Source organism: Phoca vitulina, unplaced genomic scaffold (assembly GCF_004348235.1).
Source record: "Phoca vitulina isolate PV1807 unplaced genomic scaffold, GSC_HSeal_1.0 scaffold12, whole genome shotgun sequence".
Classification (NCBI taxonomy): domain Eukaryota; kingdom Metazoa; phylum Chordata; class Mammalia; order Carnivora; family Phocidae; genus Phoca; species Phoca vitulina.
In genome coordinates this window covers 39,779,682-39,800,030 of record NW_022589715.1, presented here as the reverse complement: position 1 = coordinate 39,800,030, position 20,349 = coordinate 39,779,682, and the positions used below count along the sequence as shown (strand labels likewise).

Here is a 20,349-nt window from a genome sequence, read left to right as displayed (position 1 = left end):
CCTCAACACTCTCCGTCGCGTTCCAAACGCAAACATCGCGGGCGAAAAGAGGCTGCACAAATCACGTAGAAAATTAGGCTGCCCCTTTCCAAGGCGATAATCAAATTAGCCTCAAATTAAACGTGAAATTGGCCCTCGCCGGCTGTGGGGACAAAGCCCCCATTGTCCCTTTGCCCGGGTAGCGGCGGCGGCGGTGCCCACCCTGCCTAGGCCAGCCCCGGTGGGTCCCCGCGGCAGAGGACGAGGTCGGCGGCGGGCTGGGGCAGAGCCTGGGCTGGGGAGTGCGTGGACGCGCCCGAGGTTCGGCTAGCGCGCGCAGCAGGCGCTGGGTGGGCGGCTGCGGGGCTCGGGGCAGGCGCCGAGGGCAGGCGAGGGAGGAACCGAGGGAGGGAGGAGCGGCGAGCGGAGCGGAGTGTGGAGGGTGTGCGGGAGAGAGCGTGTGCGCGCGCGCGTGTGCGCGCTCCCGGCGCCCGCGCGCTCCCTCTCCCCGCCCCTCGCCCCCTCCCTGCCTGCTCCCTCCCCTTCTCCCCCCCGCCCCGCGCTCCCGCCCAGCCCCCGGAATCAGTGCAGCTGTTGCCGTGCAGGCTGCGGATTCCTCCAGTCCCTCCCTCGGCCGCCTCTCCGCCCGGAGCGAGCGCGCAGCCCCGCGCAGCAGCGCCCACTGGTCCCGTCCTGTGAGCCCCGGCCCCAGCCGCGGACAGCCCCGCGGAGTCGCCTCCCGGCCCACCCGCCCGGCCGCCGAGGAGCGGGAGGAGGACGGGACCCCGGCGCCCCCACCCCCTTATCCGCGGGAGGTAGGTGGGGGGCCTAGGCAGGAAGATGCCAACTCACTGGGGCTGCCTCCCGGGCGGGATCCTGGGCGGCGGGCGGGCAGGAGGAGGGGCGCGGGCCCAGGCCGGGAGGACGCCGCTGCCCCACCGCTGCCCTGCGCCCTGAGAGCGGCGTGGGGGCGGGGAGGCTGCAGAGCCCGGGCGGGGGCGGCGCGGGGAGCCTGGGTCGCCTGTGCTTATTAGTACGCGGGCTTTGCGGGCAGGGGCGGCAGGCTCCGCAGTGAGGCGAACGCAGCTCCCCTGTGCGCACCGCGGCCGCCCAGCCCCATCGCGCGCAGCGGCGCCGATTCCTTCTCCTTGCCTCCACCGCCTCCTCCCTCCTGCAGGGCGCAGCGGTCCCTGGCGCGGGGGTGGGTGCGGAGTGGGCAGCAGGGAGGGCGTATTCTCGGGTGCCCTCCCTACGGCCGGGGCTGGTGGGGAGCGGGGGCGGCGTTGACAGGGCCCGACTCTGCGCGTAACGGTACGGGGGATGCGGCCAGGCGTGGTCCCCGCTGTGCAGCGCTGCAGCTGAGCCGGAGGCGGCGGCCCGGCGCCCCCCCCCACACAGCCCCCCCGCCCATCATCGCGCCCGCCCCCCGCCCTCACCGCCGTCCCCACTCTCCCAGGGCTGGGCGTGAGCCGCCTAGGGGCGCGGAGCCGCGGCGGCGCCCGCCCTTCAGCTCTAGCCACCCGCTCTTCAACAGGTTTGTACCAGCGCGGGGACCCTCCGGGCCGGCCTTTGGGGGGGGGGGGGTGGGCTGGAAGCCCCTCTCGTCCTCATCCCTCACACCACGCCCGCGGCCCTCTTTTTTTCCGGGGGAGTCTTCCCTTTGTTTTTGTGAGAGGAAAGATGCCAAGTGTCTGCCGTCAGATGGGGAGGGGAGTGTTGTCGATGTCAGTATACAAACTAAGTCCATTATTTTTCCAATCAAAAGCCGGGCCACAGAGCGAGGAGAGGGCGAGTGTGGGGGTGCTTCAGCAGAGGAGAAAAATAGATTCGGTGGGTTTATTTGGGCGGGGATGTGCTTTTTTGGCAAGATGGATGGCTCCCAGTGCCCTCGCCGTGATGCAGCACAATGCAGCAGTATCGCAGCCTCCCCTGGTTCTCGCTGCCGGGGCTTGGCAAGGCCACTCGGCGCCTGCGGCCCCCGCCCGGCCCCACCCAGGCCCGGGGCTGCCCTTGGCCGGGGCCGGGAGCTGCTTCTACCTTGTCATGCTGCTTCAGCTGGATGTGGCGTCAGGAGGACCAGGTCACCTAGCCGTGAAGTGGGGGAGGGGACTGGTTTGGGGTGACCCCTCCCGCCCCACCGGTCGCGGCAGTGCTCGGACGAAGGCGCGTCCTGCAGCGCTAAGGGAGCCGGCCTGCGGCTGCGGACCGGAATCTAATCTCCGACCGAGGGACCTGAGCCCTAGGGAGGGGCTGCAGGGAGGACAGGCCCGGTGGTGTGCGGAGGCAGTGGTGCAGTCAGTATTGGGAGTCGCAGTGTTTTTCTGTGCATTACCCATAATCTGGGACTACAACGCAACTATCCATCGATTTCTTCATAGGTGAAAAGTTGATTAATTGAAGCTTTACGGCGGTAACATTACAGTACCTCTGTCTTTGGTTAATACTAAGGATATGAATTTTTCCTGTAGGAAAACATTTTTTGAAATAAAAGGATTGGTGTGTTTTAGTTCTTATGGCTCTGAGACATTTTTAAAAATATTAACATTCAGTAAGTTGTTTTAAAAGGAGCATATTTTTTGGTGGATAGTAAACTGTTTCTTTAACCCGTATTTGCTTTATTTTTATCATTTGCTTTTTCTGTAAGTCAAGCACAGTTAGAGATTTGGATTCTTTATGAAGGATTATTAGGTAAGTGTCATGATTGTTGGTAAATTGGTATTCAGATTGATTTAGGTAGCCCCAGTTAAGTATCCAGTCATGACTAATGGGATTATCATGGTAACTGACTGCATTTGTGTTTGTTTATATGTATTTTTTGTGTACGTATTTTTTGCAGATGTGGCTGGGGAGGGGGGTGGAGAAACGCAGACCACCAAGGCCTCTGGCTGGTATCTGGTTAGAAGGAGATGATGCCCAGTGTCCCCATCTGTTTAGTCTGGGAACACCAGTAATTTCTCTTCTAAATGCCACTTCTACAATTCATTTATTCAATGTGGGATGGCAAAGGGGACACATCTAAATGTCACCTCTTCTAAAATGTATACCTGAAAAAAGGCATTTCAGTATGCTAACTGGAAGGGAAGGTCAGTGTTTCAATGCAAGGGCATATCTACTTTTATTTTTAAAAAATCTCTAATAATGAATCCAGCATTTGATTTTATGTGGCTGTGCTGAATAGAACTGAATGTAAGTTGTGTGGTTTATGTGCATTATTTTGAGTTTCTCTAATAGAGGGCCATTAAAATGTAGAATATTTTTGAATTTGGATTTCATCGTTGCTTTGGTTGTATAAAACTGTGATGCATAAAGATGTTTGGGAGTATTGTTTCCATGGATTATCCAGACATTTTGGATTTATTATGTTGTAAAAAATATCCTGTGTTGATGGCGCAGGGGGTTTAGCTGTTCTGACTTACACACCAGGTGCAGAATTCTGTTAGGCTACACTCTTTGTAACTGTCCTCTCTGGACTAACCAAACCCTTCATCTGAGAGTTAAGTATTAGGACAGTGAGGAAACTGCTGTGCAGGCTTGCTGTGCAGAGCATCTCTTAGGGTGAGACTAGTAACAACAGCCTGTGATGTTGTAGGAGCAAGTGAGAAGACCTCACTCTCTACTTGTGACACATCCTTAGCAGAGACTTGGCATTGGCATTTCCTTAGAAGAGTTTGTTTGAGTGGTTATTGAGTGCTGTATGAAAGCATGACTCTACATGCAGAACACTATTTTGAGGTGGAAGGATTTTACTACTACTAAACAGACATGATGAGTGGAAATTATTTGATGTGGTTTTCGTTAAAATAATAAGCCTTTCGTTTTAAGAGCATATTCTTAGAATTCTAGAGCTATTCACACACACGTATATATGTAATATAAAGAGTGATAATACTCCTTTAATTATGTTGGGCCATGACCAACATCTGCATTCTAATCAGTCTTTAATTACTGTTCTGTGGATTTCCTTTTGGTAGTCCTGGTTTAATACTACTGGGAAACCATTCTTCCATAAGGAAAGGGCTAATATCCCTTCTGGAAAGGCTACTTCTGTAGGTTTGTCGAAGTGAGTAAAAGTTCTCATGGATTTCTCTTTTAAGTTTTCAGTCTTTGCTGTCTCTCAGAGCATTTTTTCTTCGCAAAAGACCTAGTTTAGTATTCTTGATTTTTCTGATAACAGTTATCCTGTACCCAAGTTTATACAGTGTAGGAATAGTATCATCAATTTCTTTATTTTGGTGGGTAAAATGAAACTACCCCAATTAGAGACACCCACACTTCTGTTTTTAGACGTCGCTAGAGAAGGTGTTTTCATAATGTCTCTCGCTACAGTAGTGAGGTTTGTGAAACAGCAACATCAGGAGCTTGTTATAAATGCAGATTCTTAGAGGTCTCATCCCAGACCTATCCAATCAGAATTTGCATTTTAACAAGACCCCTAAGTGACTTGCATGCATCTTAAATGGAGAAACTGCTCTACTCCTTCAGCAAGGGACCTCCATATCCTTCTAGTATCTTTCTTTTGTTTTTACTTTTGCTGAAATATTGGCACATTTTTTTCCCTTGGGTCACTAAGTGGTGTGGAAGAAAGGGATACACTGGCTGTAAATCATTTAATACAGAAATACTTTGTAAAGTTCTTTAATTTTTAAATGGAGGAGCCTTATTTTTTTTTTTATAGTTTATTTAGACTAGTCAGGTTTTTTAGTTCTTTTCTAGAACACCTCTAAAGTTGAAAAACAGTCTCCCCTCCCTGCCTAGACAAAAAGGCATTGGCTTTGAGATAGCAGAACTAGAGTCCAAGAAGCTAAGCCCCTGAGTGCAAGGGCCCCCTCTGCTCCCTTTGCTCTTCTCTGATCTCTTGTTCTCTGTCATCAGTTACTTCTCCTGGTATATTCAGTGTCCTGCCCTTCTGGTCCATTGCCTTCTTAAAGTTCTTTATTAAGTGATTTGTACATACAAAATAATGCTCATAAAAGATCTGTGACAGAATCATAAATCAGTGGGCACTCAGGCACCCATCACCTAGTTCGGGAAGAAGAACCTTGTCATCGTGTATTCATAGTCCCCTGTGTGATCCTCTGTGATCCCATCTGAAGCAGCCACTGTCTTGAGTTTTATGCTTATCATTCCCTTGCTCTTCTTTATGGGTTATCCTTCTAAAAATTCTTATTTTATATAAAAGAAATTACACTTTATGTATTTTTCTGTGACTTGCACTTTTAGATTAACATTATATTCCTGAGATTCATTCATTTTGTGGCTGTGGTTCATTCATTTTTACTGCTGTGTAGTATTCCACTACAGCTTATTATTCCTTCTGCTGTGGATAGAGATTTGGATTGATTCCATTTTTTTGCTCTTGTACAAAGGCTACTGTGAATATGTCTTCTACATGTCTTTTAATACATATGTGGAGATAGATACAAACACATTATCTGTCGGTCTCTTTCTCTCACGAATGAAATTTGCTGGATAATTGGGTATGTGTATCATCAGCCTTACTAGATATGCCAAGTAGTTTTTCCCAAGTGATTGTACTACTTGTGTTCCTACTAGTGGTGTACATGTTATAATAATTCCACAACTTTGCCACTACTTCATTTACCAGACTTTAAAATGTTGTCCAGTTGATATTTATGAAATGTTATCTCATCATGCTTTTTATTTGCCACTTGCCTGACTATTGATGTTAAGTATATTATTGGCCATTTGGGTTTCTTCTTTTGTGAAGTCCTCATTAAGCTTTTGCCTATTTATCTTTTAGATTTGTTTCTTATTGATTTGTAGGAGTTCTTTGTGTAGATTGCCTGCTAATCCCCATGGATTATACATGTTGTAAAAATTACCTCCCAGTTAGTGTTTGTTTTTAAAAACTCTTTGTGGTTTCTTTTGATGAACAGTCATTTGTAATTTCAGTAGAGTCATAATCAGTTTTTGTGCTTTAAGGTTTGTGAGGACGATTTTGTTATTGCAGGAAAATTTTTTTTTCAGTTGGGAAAGAGCATTAGTTTTGGAGTCAAACCGATCTGGGCTCAGATCCTAAGGCTTTTGTATACTAGCCATGTGGCCACAGCTAGGTTCTGGCTTTGGGATAGTTCATTCCTCTTGAAACCACAGTTTCCTTATTAGTAAACTTGAAATGATAATACTTCGTGATACAGTTGTGAGACAGCAGGGTACAGTGCTAGGTACATAGTAGGTGTTCAGTTAATAACAGTTCCATTACTTTCTCTTCAAACTTCCTAAGCTGTATGAGCCACTGACCTCTTCTAAATGCTTTCCCAAAACTGCCTTGATATTTTTATGTCAAAAGAGCTAATAAACGGCTTATTCTTTTATTTTTTTAAAAGGCTGTGTTACAAGTGGAATTTATATATTGATCAGCACAGGCTGTACAAGACCACTTATTGGAAACCCTTTGTCAGCTCAGGTTCCTGTTCTTGAAAATAGTGTAATTATAGTTCTTTTTACCAGGAAGCATTTAGACTACTGTTTTCCCTTTGCTGCTACTCGAAGATTACCCTGCAGTATTGTTTTTGATGCAGTAAACAAATTATTGGATACCTTCTCTTGCCAGGGCTTGAAATTGGGTTAGAGTGATGGTGGTGTGGGCTGGTCTAATGGTGAATAAGATTTAGTTCCTGAATCTAAGGACTATATACTCTATAGAATATATTCTCTATATGTCCCCAGCAGATAAAAGACCTCTTATTGACCCGGTGTGTGACTTTGGCAAGCCATTTACCCTTCTGGTCTCAGTTTTAAATTTATAAAATGAAGGACGTAGATGAAATTATAGTGGGGGTTAAAGCCTGGCACATGGGCACCATTCCCTCCCTCCCTGGCAGATCAGAAAATCAGGCATGACACTCTTTTTTCCACAGAGTTGAGGTAGAGCCTCAGTAACATTCTCAATATAGTGTTCTAGGCAGTAACTACCAGTTGATTGGATCTCATGCTTAATTTTTAAGATCCTGTATATCCCTAAAATTCTGTGATGGTAAGATATTTGAGTAACACAGCACTCTGGCAGAGTTCAAAATACAGTGGAACAGGAGGAAATCAAAAGCAGGGAGACAGGAAATAGGTGATTGCGGGTGGGGGGGGTTCGGAGGTTAAGGGAGCAGGTTATGGTGGTAGGCAAGGGAATGAGAAGGAGGGGAGACATGGGAGAAGGGCTGTGATGGCCCAACCCTGTGCCAACTGCTCGCAGAGTGAATGGATGGGAGGTAGACCTAAGTGGATGAGGAGCTAAGGTGACCTGGGTTTCAAATTTGGATGATGACAGAAATAGACGCTGTGAAGAATGGAAATCTGGTTGGGAAGAGAATCAGTTTTGTCTTTGAACTTGTTAAATTTGAGATTCCAGCAGAAACCCTTAGTGGAGATAATGTTAGAGGAGTTGAGAGAGGTCAGGGCCAGTGTGGCTGATGGGAGGCTGTTGGATGCAAGGCTCCTGAGCTTTAGGCTCTGTAGCTGCACAACCTGGTGACTCCATGTACAGACTAAGTGACCTTGGGCAAACTACCTTGACCTTTCTGTGTGCCTCAGTATCTCCATCTGCATGGTGGTACCTATCACAAAGGATTATTAAAGCTAAGTAAGATAATCCACTATCACAATACATTTTAATTACCATGAGACATGGACGGTTTGCTTAGTCTTAATTTTATGCTTTCTTTCAAATAAATATTTTGATTTATTCAGAAAAGATACATTCCAGCAAACATACCATCATTCAGATAAATAATGCTAAGTTCAGTCTACATTAAACTTGTCCTTATGTACCATGTCTAAATTATAGGAAAGGCAAACCTAACTAAAGCCTATTTTTAACAAATAAGGAAACACTAAAATCCTACTATTGGGGGAAAGGGTATGAACAGATAGTTTATAAAAGAAATCAAGGAAGACAATAACTATAACTATATTAAATTGTTCAAACTCACCAGTAATTTGAAACACAAAACAATTAGATTAATTTTTCCACTTTAATTGGTGGGTAAATAATGCTCTCTGGGATGCTATAAAATAGGAGCTCTGCATTATCTGTTGGGAGAATATTTGGATTAATACAAACTTAGTAGAAAAAACTGGGTTATATATTTATATAATAGAAACCTTAAATGTTTATATTTTTTGGAGTGAAATCCCACTTGTAGTTCTGTAACCTAAAAGAAATAAGTAAAAATAAGGACAGAAGTTTTTAAACAAGGATTTTCTTACCGTTATTTATAGTGAAAAAGTTGGGACATACTCAAATTATGGCACAGGGACAGGATGGAATTCAGTATAGTGCTTAAAATAATAATGGTTAGAATATTACTGAAATGAGAAAATGCTAACAATATTGTATTCAGTGGAAATACCTTTATGCAATGCTATATAATAGGGTATAAGTCCAGTTTTGTTATAGTAAATAAAAGACTAGAAGGAAATATATTAAAATGTTAATGCTTTAGATGGTGGGTTGATGGCTGATTTCCTTTCTTGTAAGAAAGGAAATTCTTATGACTTAAAGTTTCTCATTTTGAGTTTTGAAAAATTTTATAGAGAAGAGTACAGTAAATCTAATAGACTACCACGAGGACCATTTTTTTAATAATCAAAAAAGCAAGCAACACTTTATGTTAATTGTTTTCAAAAAAGGAAAGAAAAAAGCAAGTCTGGCCACTTATAGGTCATTATTAAGGAATAGTTTAAATTTCTAAAGAATTGTCTTATCTGTCCTTCTGTACACTCTAAGAGCAGAGGAAAAATGAGTAAGTTAGCATCTTCAGGGTATAGGTCTCAGAGAAAAGTAGAGCATTTAGATGTGATGGAATGCTAACTTGACTCTACACTAACCTGGGTCAGCTGAGAAGGTGGGGAAGACCAGGATTCTTTAGTATTTCCAAACCGCATACTTACACAGAGAGGGCAGTAGACTTCAGTGACATACTTGTTCTCACTTGTGGAAACTCAAACACAGCTGCTGAAGCTAATTTTGTAACCGTTAGACCATCATGTTTCTTTGAAATTGGTCAGAAAAGTAGATGAAATTCTGAGTGAAAATTTTAAAATAAAAATAACTCCAGATTTATATTACTTCTGATTAATGGTTTCTTACCATTTGGGAATATTATAGGCTAAGGGTGAGAGGACTGAATTTTAATAATATCCTTCCTTCTTTGTAGGAAATGAAACTCTTATGTATGTATGTATATGATATTTATTGCCTCTCTCTATCACATAGGTGAGACAGAGGGATGTATGTATGATTGAGTAATCTCTACCATGAGCAGAGGCAGAGGGCTATTTTAAGACTTTTAAAGTGAGGAATTTTGTAGAGATAACATTTTGAAAGTGAATCTCAGGAATGAATCACATTGCCCTTCATCTTTGGGAGGAAATAGTTCTGTTTTACGGCTCAGATTCCCAACTGTGTTGGTACTTTGTAAAATGTAGCTTGTAGAAATGAACTATTTACTTCCATGAATTTTGTGGTTTTTTTCTGCTGTCAATTTTAAGTGGTTGATTGAGGAGGATTTTAGGTTAAGTGTGCTTTGAGATCTGAAAGTAAGATGTTATAATTTCAAGATTGCTTTAAAGTTGACCCTTGTTTATTGGTGTCATAATTCCATTCTTTATAAACTCTAAACTATGAGAGTAAACATCTGAATGATTTTTAGAGCCATTTGACATCTCTGATCTAGAATCTAGAGCATCCTTCTATTTCTGATCTTTACCATAAACTTGAAGCCATTGGTTGGGCAGTAAAATCTGTATTAAAACATAATTACAGATTTTTACCCAACAGACGAACTAGGGTGAAGTGCAGAACGACATATAAATAAGCAGAATTTATTCTTTGGCAGTGTATATGTATAATTAAATATGTCTATGCTTAGAAAGTGGTTATCACTTGGTGATGTGGATTGTGGAAGAGCTCTAATTTCATCTCTCCACATTTCCGAAATTTTTGGAAGTACTTAACAATAAACTCTTGCTCTTTATCAAAAATATCCTAACACCACAATAAGCCTCATTTTAGATGGATAAAAACTAATAAATAAAATGATTAATCAGCTAAATATACCCTTTGCTATTCAATTTTTTTTTCTGCCAGAACTTACAGAAAACCAGTCTTAATACTAAAGGCATAAAGAGCACTGAAATTTTGAAAAGATGTTTCCATTCCTTATTTAAATATGCAATTTGTTAGAGCCTTGGTATTTTATTACTTCCGTGGAGTGTGGGAAAAGATGTAGGAACTGGGCCACAAGGGAGCAGGGTAAAAAACATCCTCCAGGAGATCAGCCTCTATGGCTATTGCCTCTGGCTCTGAGTGGGGTTTCTTGTTGTTTCCTTACCCTCTTGGAGAGCAGGTACGGGGATAATTGTTGTCCTAGTGTGTTTGCTTCAAGGCTAAATCTAAACATTCAAGGGCTGTACATTTTTCTGGAATGTTCTTCAGCTGTTCAGTCTTTGGGGTGGGATAATGCATGTTCTTATTGTGGTTTACTCCCCTCCCCCTTTTAGCCCTTTTATCTTACTTACTTAAAGGGGAAGGAAAACCTAGATGCTTCCCTAAAACAAAGCTTATTTATTTTGTTCTGTGATGTTTAAACATTTTCCATTATATTTTTAAATCTGTAGCATGGGAGTGCTTTTATAGTGAGTACAATAGTCTTAAAAGTTAAAATATTCATTCTTTTTTACCTTCTTACAATCCCTGAATATGCGATAGTGTCTGCTACTCAATACAGTCTGCGTAGTTTTTTTTCTGAATGGCTTATGAAGAATGTATACTTTCCTAAGGTTATAAATTAGCATAAAATCATCTAACATAAAAATTTTTGAATATTTGATTACCAAAATAATAAATGTTTATTGTAGATCATATGGAAAATAAAAGTGAATACAAAGAAGAAAATTGAAATTACCAGATATTTAGTGACTCCAGCAGCATGCAGTTAACATTTTGGTCTTTATTCTTTAAACCTTTTTCCCTGTGCACATACTCATCTCACAAATAAGGGCCACATTCTCAGCTCTTAGGTTAAAGATGTCAAGTTTTGACAGTCTAAATAATCACTTGATGATGTTTATTACTCTTCCTGTCAATACATGTAGCATGACAAAACATAAAATCCTATTACTGGTCTTATTTAAAGCTATGGCATGGACACTTTTGCCCTGAGCTGTTTTTAGTGGTAGGGGTGCTAAAGAAAAATGGTAAAGAAATAGAAATCCAAATTTTATTATACTTTTCTTCTTTGACAAAAAATTTTTGTAGTGGAAAAATATCAGAAATTAAGTTCTCATTAGATAATGTGTGCTTTCTGTTTTGTTTTGGAAAAATTCTCATCAGGGTTGCATTAATTCCCTTGAGGGACATCTCCATATCCTTTGGACAACATCTGATTTTACTTTTATCTTCAGATTTCAGAGATTTTTTAAAACAGCTACCCCGTAACAGTGTTACAAATGGAATGGATGTGGTTATTAGAATCTGGGTTTTAAAGGTATTAAATTTTACTGGGCTGGTTTTGGTTGTAACTGTTGAAAACACACACTAAGAGCTCAACTTTCTTAGGGTCCTTGTATTGGCTGAATTCTTTAAAATTCTATCTTTGGATCTAGGATCTGTTTCAAGGAGAAAAAACAATATACTTATTTGAGTATGCAAGCCAGCTGTTTAAGCCTTGGGACATTGGATGGATGGAGGTGACCTGCTAGCACCTCTTTGCTGCCTTAATTCTAGTATTTGGCCTTTTCCTGAAGAAGGTGCTAAGAGGGTTTTTTCATGTGCTTAGGGTAAGGAGTGGGAACAGGGGAGAAACACCCTTTCACTGGAAGAGAAAGAAAGCCCTTTCTAGCAGTTTCTAGGAGGTACTTTGTGATTATTACTGGTCTTGTCTGGAGTGGTGGGCCTGGAGGAAACGTGGCAAACGTCCTTCTTCCCAGGTTTAAACACTGAAGGCCTGTGGTAGTTCCTTTTACAGTTTATTTTTTAAAAATTTTTTTAAGATTTTATTTATTTATTTGACAGAGAGAGAGAGTACAAGCAGAGGGAGAGGGAGAAGCAGGCTCCCCGCAGAGCAAGGGGAGCCTGATGCAGAACTTGATCCCATGACCCCAGGATCATAACCTGAGCCGAAGGCAGCCGCTTAACCAACTGAGCCACCCAGGCACCCTCCTTTTACAGTTTAGAGGGAAACTCAGCTGGGTTGGCTGATGGATGGATCGGGGTTGGGGGTTGGAGCTCAGCTGCACTACATGGACTTCCTCTCTCCAAATAAGGGATTCATCAGAAACTCCCGACCTGATGGGAATCATTCTTTTTGAGGACGGTCACAGCTCATCAAGGGAAATGCTTTGATGGTTAATGTGCCTGGCCTGTCTGAAGCCTGCAGTAGGGATCTCAGCTGAACCTCCAGGCAGCTGCACACATTGGGTCTAGCACTTGGGGAGGTATTGAGGTGAAACAGTGCTCACAGTGGTCCCTGCGCCCCAGGGTGGTGGGGGGAGCAGGGGGCTGGAATGTGGCCTTATCCGGACCTCTGAATGGATGAGTACACCTGTCACTTTTTTTTAGGAAGTGAGTGGGGTCAGAGGTATCCGTTGGGTAACTTCTCTGAGAGGGGCCTGGTCCTTCTCACAGCGAGGCTGACAACTCTGTGCTGCCGGCTGTCCATAAATACCCAGCTTATCTCCTGGGCTGGAGTCAAGGATGACCAGGATCCTGGAGCACAGACATTCACGTGCCCTTTGAGTGGGAAGGAAGTCAGCGCACACCTTGTGTTGTATTCTTTGTTTTAAAGGTAGGTGGTTTTTTGTTTTTGTTTTTGTTTTGCTTTTTGCCTGTTTGCTTGTTTTTAAATCAACACCCCCTGCTAAAGGAATTTCTGAGTTTCCTTGATAATCAGGATGATTTTTCATTTTGAAATGCTTATTTTGCTTTTGAAGTGTGTGTTCCTGACTTTAAGAACACCAGCTTTCATCCTAGCTCTTAAAATCTCATTTGATTCATAAGGGGGGAAAGTTTAATTAGGGAGCAGGTTAATTTATTGTCTTATTCCTGAGGAAGACTACTCTTACCTGTCAGTTGAGTATTATATATATACATATATAACATATATGTATATATATAATATATATATTTCCAGCTCTGAAGAATTACCTTGTTAGTGTATGTTGCATGAATGTTTTATTCCTAATTATAGTATGTATTTTCTTTGGACTACGCTCTTGTTAAAGGAAACTTTTGTTCATGTGAAATAAATAAATCTTTAGTGGATCGTATTTGAGAACTGGCCTCAATGTAATGTTAATGTAAAGTGTATATTGATAGCTGGCCTATCACTGGAATGTTGTGCAGCTGTGCAGAGCATGAAGCTCAAATGTGCTAATTAAATAGATTTTTTTTAGCGAGAATGGAATGTAGCAGCATGTGGTTAACCATTCCAGGTTGTTTTTGAAGAGGACTTTTTTTGGCCAAATATTAACAATTAGAGAGTACATTGACTTAGAGGATGTATTGCTAGGTTAAATTATTTTTTTAAAGGAAGTAATGGGACTCATTAAATACTGAGATGATCCTTTAAAATATACACTGATTAATAATCTGCTTCAAGATGCAGGCAGTGGGAACATGATTAGGGCTTAACATCTGTAGTTAAGGCATTTCTTTTTTAAGATGTGACCTTGCTTTTTTCCCTTCCATGTCAGTTCTCCTTACTTAGTTGGTGAGTACTCAACCTTTTTTTGGGCAGTGGAGTATAGCATTTTCCCCAGTTTGAGCAGTGTTCTGATATTTGTTTTGGGGACCAGTGTAAGTTGGATTATTTGGATTAAACTGTATCCACACAGATGGTGGTCTGATTTTTTTTTTTTTTTTTTAGTCAGACATTTTGCAAAGTGATCTGATGGGAATAAATGGCAGGTTGGTTGTGTAATGTGGCAACATCTTACTTAGTGTGTCTTTAGAGATAAGTGGGATCTGATTCCAGCAAGGCTGTGCCTAAGAAGTTGGAATGCATTGGAGAACTGCCAAGAGATTGGGAGCAAGCTGTATGACAAGCACTAAGGCAGCCTTGGCCTGCCTTAAAATAGCTGCAGTTCAGCAGAATAGCTTGAAACTTGTCATTTCACTTGAGCAAAATCACTCCTCTAAATGTATTACCAAGAAATAGAAATGGTAGCTATCCTCTTTAGTAAGGTTTATTTTTATCTTTTTGTTCCAGCAGTCTTAAAATCTTTTGCACCTGTATGTAGGAATATATTTCTGTGTCATATATTATCTTGCATAGTTTTATCTGGACTAATTAGTGATGCATTATCCCAGACTTCACATTGAGGTTCCCCTGCCCCACTCACCCCACTCGCTAATTGCGGTTTGAATAGAAATTTGGGCCCTGAAGGCTTAAAAAAAAAAAAAAAAGGCCCATATTTTGTATGTCTGAGAGTCATGTGGATATGAATTATTGATGTTTGAATGTTAGAACTTTGTAGAAGCATAGTAAAGGGCATTGGTTACTGTCCTGCAGAATCTTTTTTTTTTTTCTTATTCCTTTTTTGACTCCGTATTAAGTTTTTTGCAATTTATTGCGGTACTTGATTCTTGTTTGTAATTGATTTACTTTCTAATTCTGGTCTCTCCATTTGAAAGAAAAATGGGCTTGTTTTTTGAAGTCAGGACGATGAAAAAGTAGGAGTGGGGGTGTGCAGCCTTTAGGAGGGGTCCTGTAAAGGTTTGAGCCCGATAGTAACATGATCAGCACCTGCAGAGGGTGAGGGATGGCTAGGTAGAGGTGGAGGCTGCCTGAGGGGATAATCCAATCAACTTATTTATTAGCTTAGGTGCTGTGAAGATGAAATTTTTAAAAAAGTAATACTTAGATTACTGAATGGAAATAAGAACAGAGAGGACTTAGATGTTAAACATAATATGAAAACAGTGAGTGAACTTCCTCTAGGAGGGCTTAAATACAAACCAAATTTCTATTAAGAATTTCTTGAAAGATGGTATTAACAGATATCTTAATTATCCTCTAAAGTCCGTTAGAAATTTGGACTTAGACTAATTGCAATAATCTTACAGCTTTTTAGAGTACCCTGCAAAATGGCTTTGTTTCTTATATATTGCTGTCATTAGATTTATAAGTTCTGAATTTTGCTTTGTCGCTTTCAGTATCTTAAACATATTTCAGGGGGGATACTTAGCTTCTTTAGATATATTGATCTTTTCATTCTTACATGGCAAATGAATTCTCTATATGGTATTGTTGACAGTTCGGAAAATTTCTTTATTGAGCCCATGATTTCTAAATTTTTTTGTTTTTGTCTTTCCCTTCTTTTACACATTCCTTGATTTTTAAACACACTCTTGGATAGCCAGATTGGTAAACTGAGTTCAGAAGATGTGAACTATAAGCTAGAGCCACCAGTTTTTTTACTTAACACTCCATTATCTGATCTGCTTGTGAAACTCTCTTTTGGATAGTTTTCACCTCAGATCATCCATTGAATTGCAGTATGTATTCCTTTAATCTTGCAAGAGATTTCGGTCATTCACTCTAAGATAAAAAAGCAAAAGGTAAAATACTTGAATATCCTTTTCTTGGGTTATTGTCTGAATTAAAAAATTATTCATCTTAATTCTATACCTGCATATTGGATGCCATCTCTCTGTGTATGCCTTGTATCGGCTCATCAGACTGGGAACAAATATTTAGCATTTAAGATATTCCAGACACAAGAATTTACGGAATTTGCTTATAAATGTTAGGGGATGTACAGAACAGACCCAGGGTTTTAGCTGGCTCTTTGTGCAGTGTGAAGGCAGATGGAAACATTACAGAAGTCTGCTGCAGATGGCAATGAAAGAGACAGGTGAGGACCACATGGAAGTTCATATCAGGGGTAGATGGAGTACTGAGTTGGTTTATGAAACGCTAGCCATCTGACATGTTTCTACAGCTGTTGTCAGCTAGCTGAAAATAAATTCAACTTGTTGGAGTGGTAAGAGTTTTGCCATCTGAATAGGCTTAGATAAAATAGTGCTTCAGGTGCCCATAACATGGTCTATTGTAATATTATTGTAAAAGAAAAAAATGGTAATAAACCAAATGCCCATCATTGGTAAGTTAGAGGAGGAAATATTATGGAGGCGGTACAATGTAGTGGTTACATGTGCTGACCTAGGGGCTGCCTGGGTCTGAATCCCAAGTCTACCTTGGACTCACTTTGGGACATTGGGCACGTCATTAACCCTACTCTGTCTCACTTTCTTCACCTGTAAGATGGGGGCAGTGATAATAACCGATGTTAGAGGGTTCTTATGAGGATTAATAAGTTGATAGAAGTAATGTGACAGTCTAATGCGTGGCAAATATTTATTAGTTATTATATTGATAAAAATATTATTCTTGAAAACATTCTAATAACATAGGGAGCTTCTTAATATAAAGGAATAAAAGCAGAACACAAGGTTATTTAAATGGTATGATCTCCACTCTGTGGGGAAAAAAACACACACACAAAAGAAGGGGAAATATTCCAAATCTTAATTTTTTGTAGAGTGTGGTAGTATTGTGACTTTTGTTTTCCTGTAAGTGCTTTTCTGTATTTTCCAATGTTCACCAATAATCATGTCTTACTTGTATAATTTGAAAAAAATAAGCTTTTTTTGAAAAGTCCATGTCACCCCTTGCAAACAGTATGTTAATTTTAAGAACATCCTGTTTATTCTTTGAAAGCCCGGACCTACCATTTGGCCAAAGTTTGCCTCCTTCTGATTGTACAATATTTTCACATTCTTACAAAAGTGCCTCAGAGTAATGAAACTCCAAACTTTTTTTTTTTAATTTCATGACTTAGATTTTTCTACTAATTCAGATTAATGATGTATTAAAAACAACATAGACACCTGTTGCTACATAAGTGCCATTTATTGGTGATATGATCTTGGACAAATTGTATAAGAGTTTTGGTTTTCTCATACAAAGGGGAGATGAGGCCAACAATTACCATCTACTAAGTATCACAGCGCCAGGACTAAATGCAGTAATACATACTCATCACTTCTGGCATATTACAGGCACTCGGTAAGTGATGCTAATTCCCTCACTGCCCGTCCTCACTACCCACTCTTGCCAACAAACAAACTCAGTTTGGTCACTTCACATTAATCCATACAATGGTGTTTAGTTTTAACTCACTGATCCTTAGTGCTTAATTTAAGACTCCGTAGACCAATGTGGCTTTCTTAAAGATTCATCCTTACAAGCTTATTCTACCGTCTGCCTCCCCATTCTTCACATATTTCCATCTGTGTTTATTTTGCCACTTCCAGCCAGTTTACATAGCTCTATTTAAGAGTGTTCCCTTCCATAGTGTATCAGGCAGTTTAGGCTTAGTGCGACAGGAACAAGCATCTCCAAAATCTCAGTGGCTCAAAGCCGTAGATGTGTATTTCTCATTCATGTGATATGTCCATCATAGGATGGCAGGGGGCTCTGCCTCACATTTTTCGAGCTTGGGAACCCTGGCTGATGGGTCATGCAGAAGCCATTGGCCAGAACTAGTCACATGACCTTGCCCAACTGCAAGGGGAGCAGGCAAGTGTAATCCACCCATATGACCAGAAAGAGAAGAGACTGGGTCTCTGTCATCATTAGAAGTTTCTGACCAAACATAGATAATGGTGTAGTTGCTGTAGTCTCACTTTACATTTCCCATCAAGTTCTTTGAGGCACTAGCTTTACAGTATGTTAACATGTGTTATTTAAAAAGAATGCTAGGCTAAGTAAAATGTAATAGGTTTCTTTAGTGAAGCACTTCTCAGAGCTTTCATAAGCTAATAGGCTTTCTAGCAGGGAGAGAAATAAATATATGGTGTTTCCCAAACTTATATTAATTTGGAATTCTTTTTTTTTTTTTTTCTAAAGCCTCTCTTAGGCCTGGGGTTCATAGAATATGCTTTGGAGTACACTAAGCAAAAATACTAGAGATTCGTTTTAATTATTACATACATTAGGAAGAAGCTTTGTTTTTATTGTTACTAGAGTTGATTATTTGAAGAGTCTTATTTCTACTATTATGAATCAAATGAATTTTTTTTAGTTATTATTGGTTACATGCCTGTGTTGAATCCATAGGATTTTTTTCTTCATTTAGTTGCTTTTGTGTTTTAAACTTACCATTGAAAAGAGGAAGGTAAACAAACCACGACCACACATCTTAGTTGTTAGAAAAGATTAAATTGGTTTGAACAGATGACCCAAACACATATAATTTTTTATTGGCTTCAACATTTTTTCTTGGTTCCCTCTGACTTTCCATAACAAATTTTCTAGAAGTTTTGACACTACTGAAATGAGGGCTCTGATAAGAAGCAGAAAGACAACTTTTGTCAAGAGGTATTACATATTTCTCTACCAGAAGGCTTTGGATTTAAACACGGTATTTGATGCCAGGGATTTTATGCCTGCATATGTAACAAATCTCAGTATGGAAGTTTTCACTTAAATATGGCTGTAAACTTCATGTAATAAACCTTTAGGTAAGAAGGAGCTCTTCCTGTTTCATAACTATGCACAAGTAAAACTTAATTATATATGACCAACTCCCCAGACCTTTGAGTTTATGGCTTTTCTTTTTTCTTTCCTTTTTTTTTTTAGTGATGAATTCAGTTTCTTTTTTTTTTTTTTTTTAAAGATTTTATTTATTTATTTGACAGAGACAGAGATAGCGAGAGCAGGAACACAAGCACAGGGAGTGGGAGAGGGAGAAACAGGCTTCCTGCCGAGCAGGGAGCCTGATGTGGAACTCGATCCCAGGACCCCGGGATCATGACCTGAGCCGAAGGCAGACGCTTAATGACTGAGCCACCCAGGCGCCCTGAATTCAGTTTCTATTAGAAATTATGAAATCCAGGCTGAGAATTCAGTTTTCATTTTGTCTTTTCTTTTGTGAATGAAAAGGTGCAGAGGGCAATTGTTTTCTGATAGGAAAGACACTTTTAAATCTGTAGTAGCACCCCCCCTATCCGGCCCCTTTCCCACTGCCATTATAGTCAGACCTGACCAGTTCAAACCTGCCTTTTGAAGGTGACTTGCTAGGGTTTGAGGCAGGAAAAATCTTTAGAGCCACGGTTCCCAGTCTTGTTCTTTTTGTTGACTTTAGTCTCATTGTAGAGAAAGCATTCATGACCCATCACAAAAACAAACATTAAAAAGCATTTTTCACGTGGCCTGGAGCTGACAGAAGTCAAATTTAATATATCAAGGAGTATTACAAACATGAGAGCCATCACTGTTCACCACAGGGCTGTTCCCAAGCCTACTCCCAGGACCCTTGCCTGTGGCAGGTCTTTCAGGCATTTGAGGACCAGCTGTTAGAAGGTTTTGTGGCAGAGTAATGTTTTCACATTGCAGGCTGCAGCTCATGGTCAGAAAGACTGTAGAGAATACATAGAATTAGAAGCTTTAGAGCTGGGCGGGACCCTGTGGATCTCACTACATCCACAAGCTCAGAGAGGCCAGGTGAAGCCACACAGCCTGGTGGTAAGGGCTGAAATTACCACCTCTGCTTATTTGGGCCATTTATGATGTGTTTTAAAATTAGACACATGAGGTGAAGCTACAAGTTTAATGCTCATGTTCTCTGTTTTCACGCTGTCAAACTAGCATTAATGTTTATTGGGAAATATTTATTGGGAAAACTGTTTTCCCATAGAATAAAAATATAAGAGACAGTTGTTTGTTTTTGATTTAGGGAAAGAAGGAAAGCCCATTGTGTATGGAACTAAAAGATGGCACATACAGTATATCCACCTTTGTCTCTTTTTTTAATTTTTAAAATTTAAATTCAATTAATTAACATATAATGTATTATTAGTTTCAGAGGTAGAGGTCAGTGATTCATCAGTCTTCTATAACACCCAGTGCTCATTACATCACGTGCCCTCATCTTCATCTTAATAGAAATAGCAAACACCTGTGCCCTGGCTGCCCAGGCTAGGCTGGAGGAAGGTGAAGGTCATTGCAAAGTAGAAAGGGATCTGGTTAAATATTACTTTGATAAGTTGAATATGTTTAAAAATGTCCAGGCCCAGGGATGTGGATAGAGGCTGACTGAGGAATTCTCTGTGTCCACAGATGGTTTGTGCTATGATTTAAAGGGGGATAAAGGACAGTTCTGAAAAACATGACCCTTACCAGCCCCCCATCCCCTCTACCCCATATTGATTTGTATGCATGCAGGAAATCTAGGGTATGACAGGTAAAAGTAAAAAGAATGAATCCTGTCGTCCCAATCTTCTTCTATGGAAGGTAAGACTTGGGAGAGTATCTTGCAGTGGTTGGGTTCTGTTTCTGGACCATACTA

General features: G+C 41.0%; 1 protein-coding gene across 2 annotated transcripts in view; it reads left to right on the top strand.

Annotated features, from left to right (window-relative positions):
• Window positions 1-574: 574 nt before the first annotated feature.
• The window catches only part of SPTBN1 (spectrin beta, non-erythrocytic 1), a 192,772-nt gene continuing 172,997 nt past the window's right edge, over window positions 575-20,349 (top strand). Inside the window, exon 1 of one of the 2 annotated variants that reach the window (XM_032410973.1) lies at window positions 575-794. The gene's annotated coding sequence lies outside the window, so the exon portion shown is untranslated. Of the gene's footprint in view, window positions 795-1,416; window positions 1,514-20,349 lie in introns of those variants that run through there. The other variant, XM_032410974.1, reaches the window with a different exon arrangement.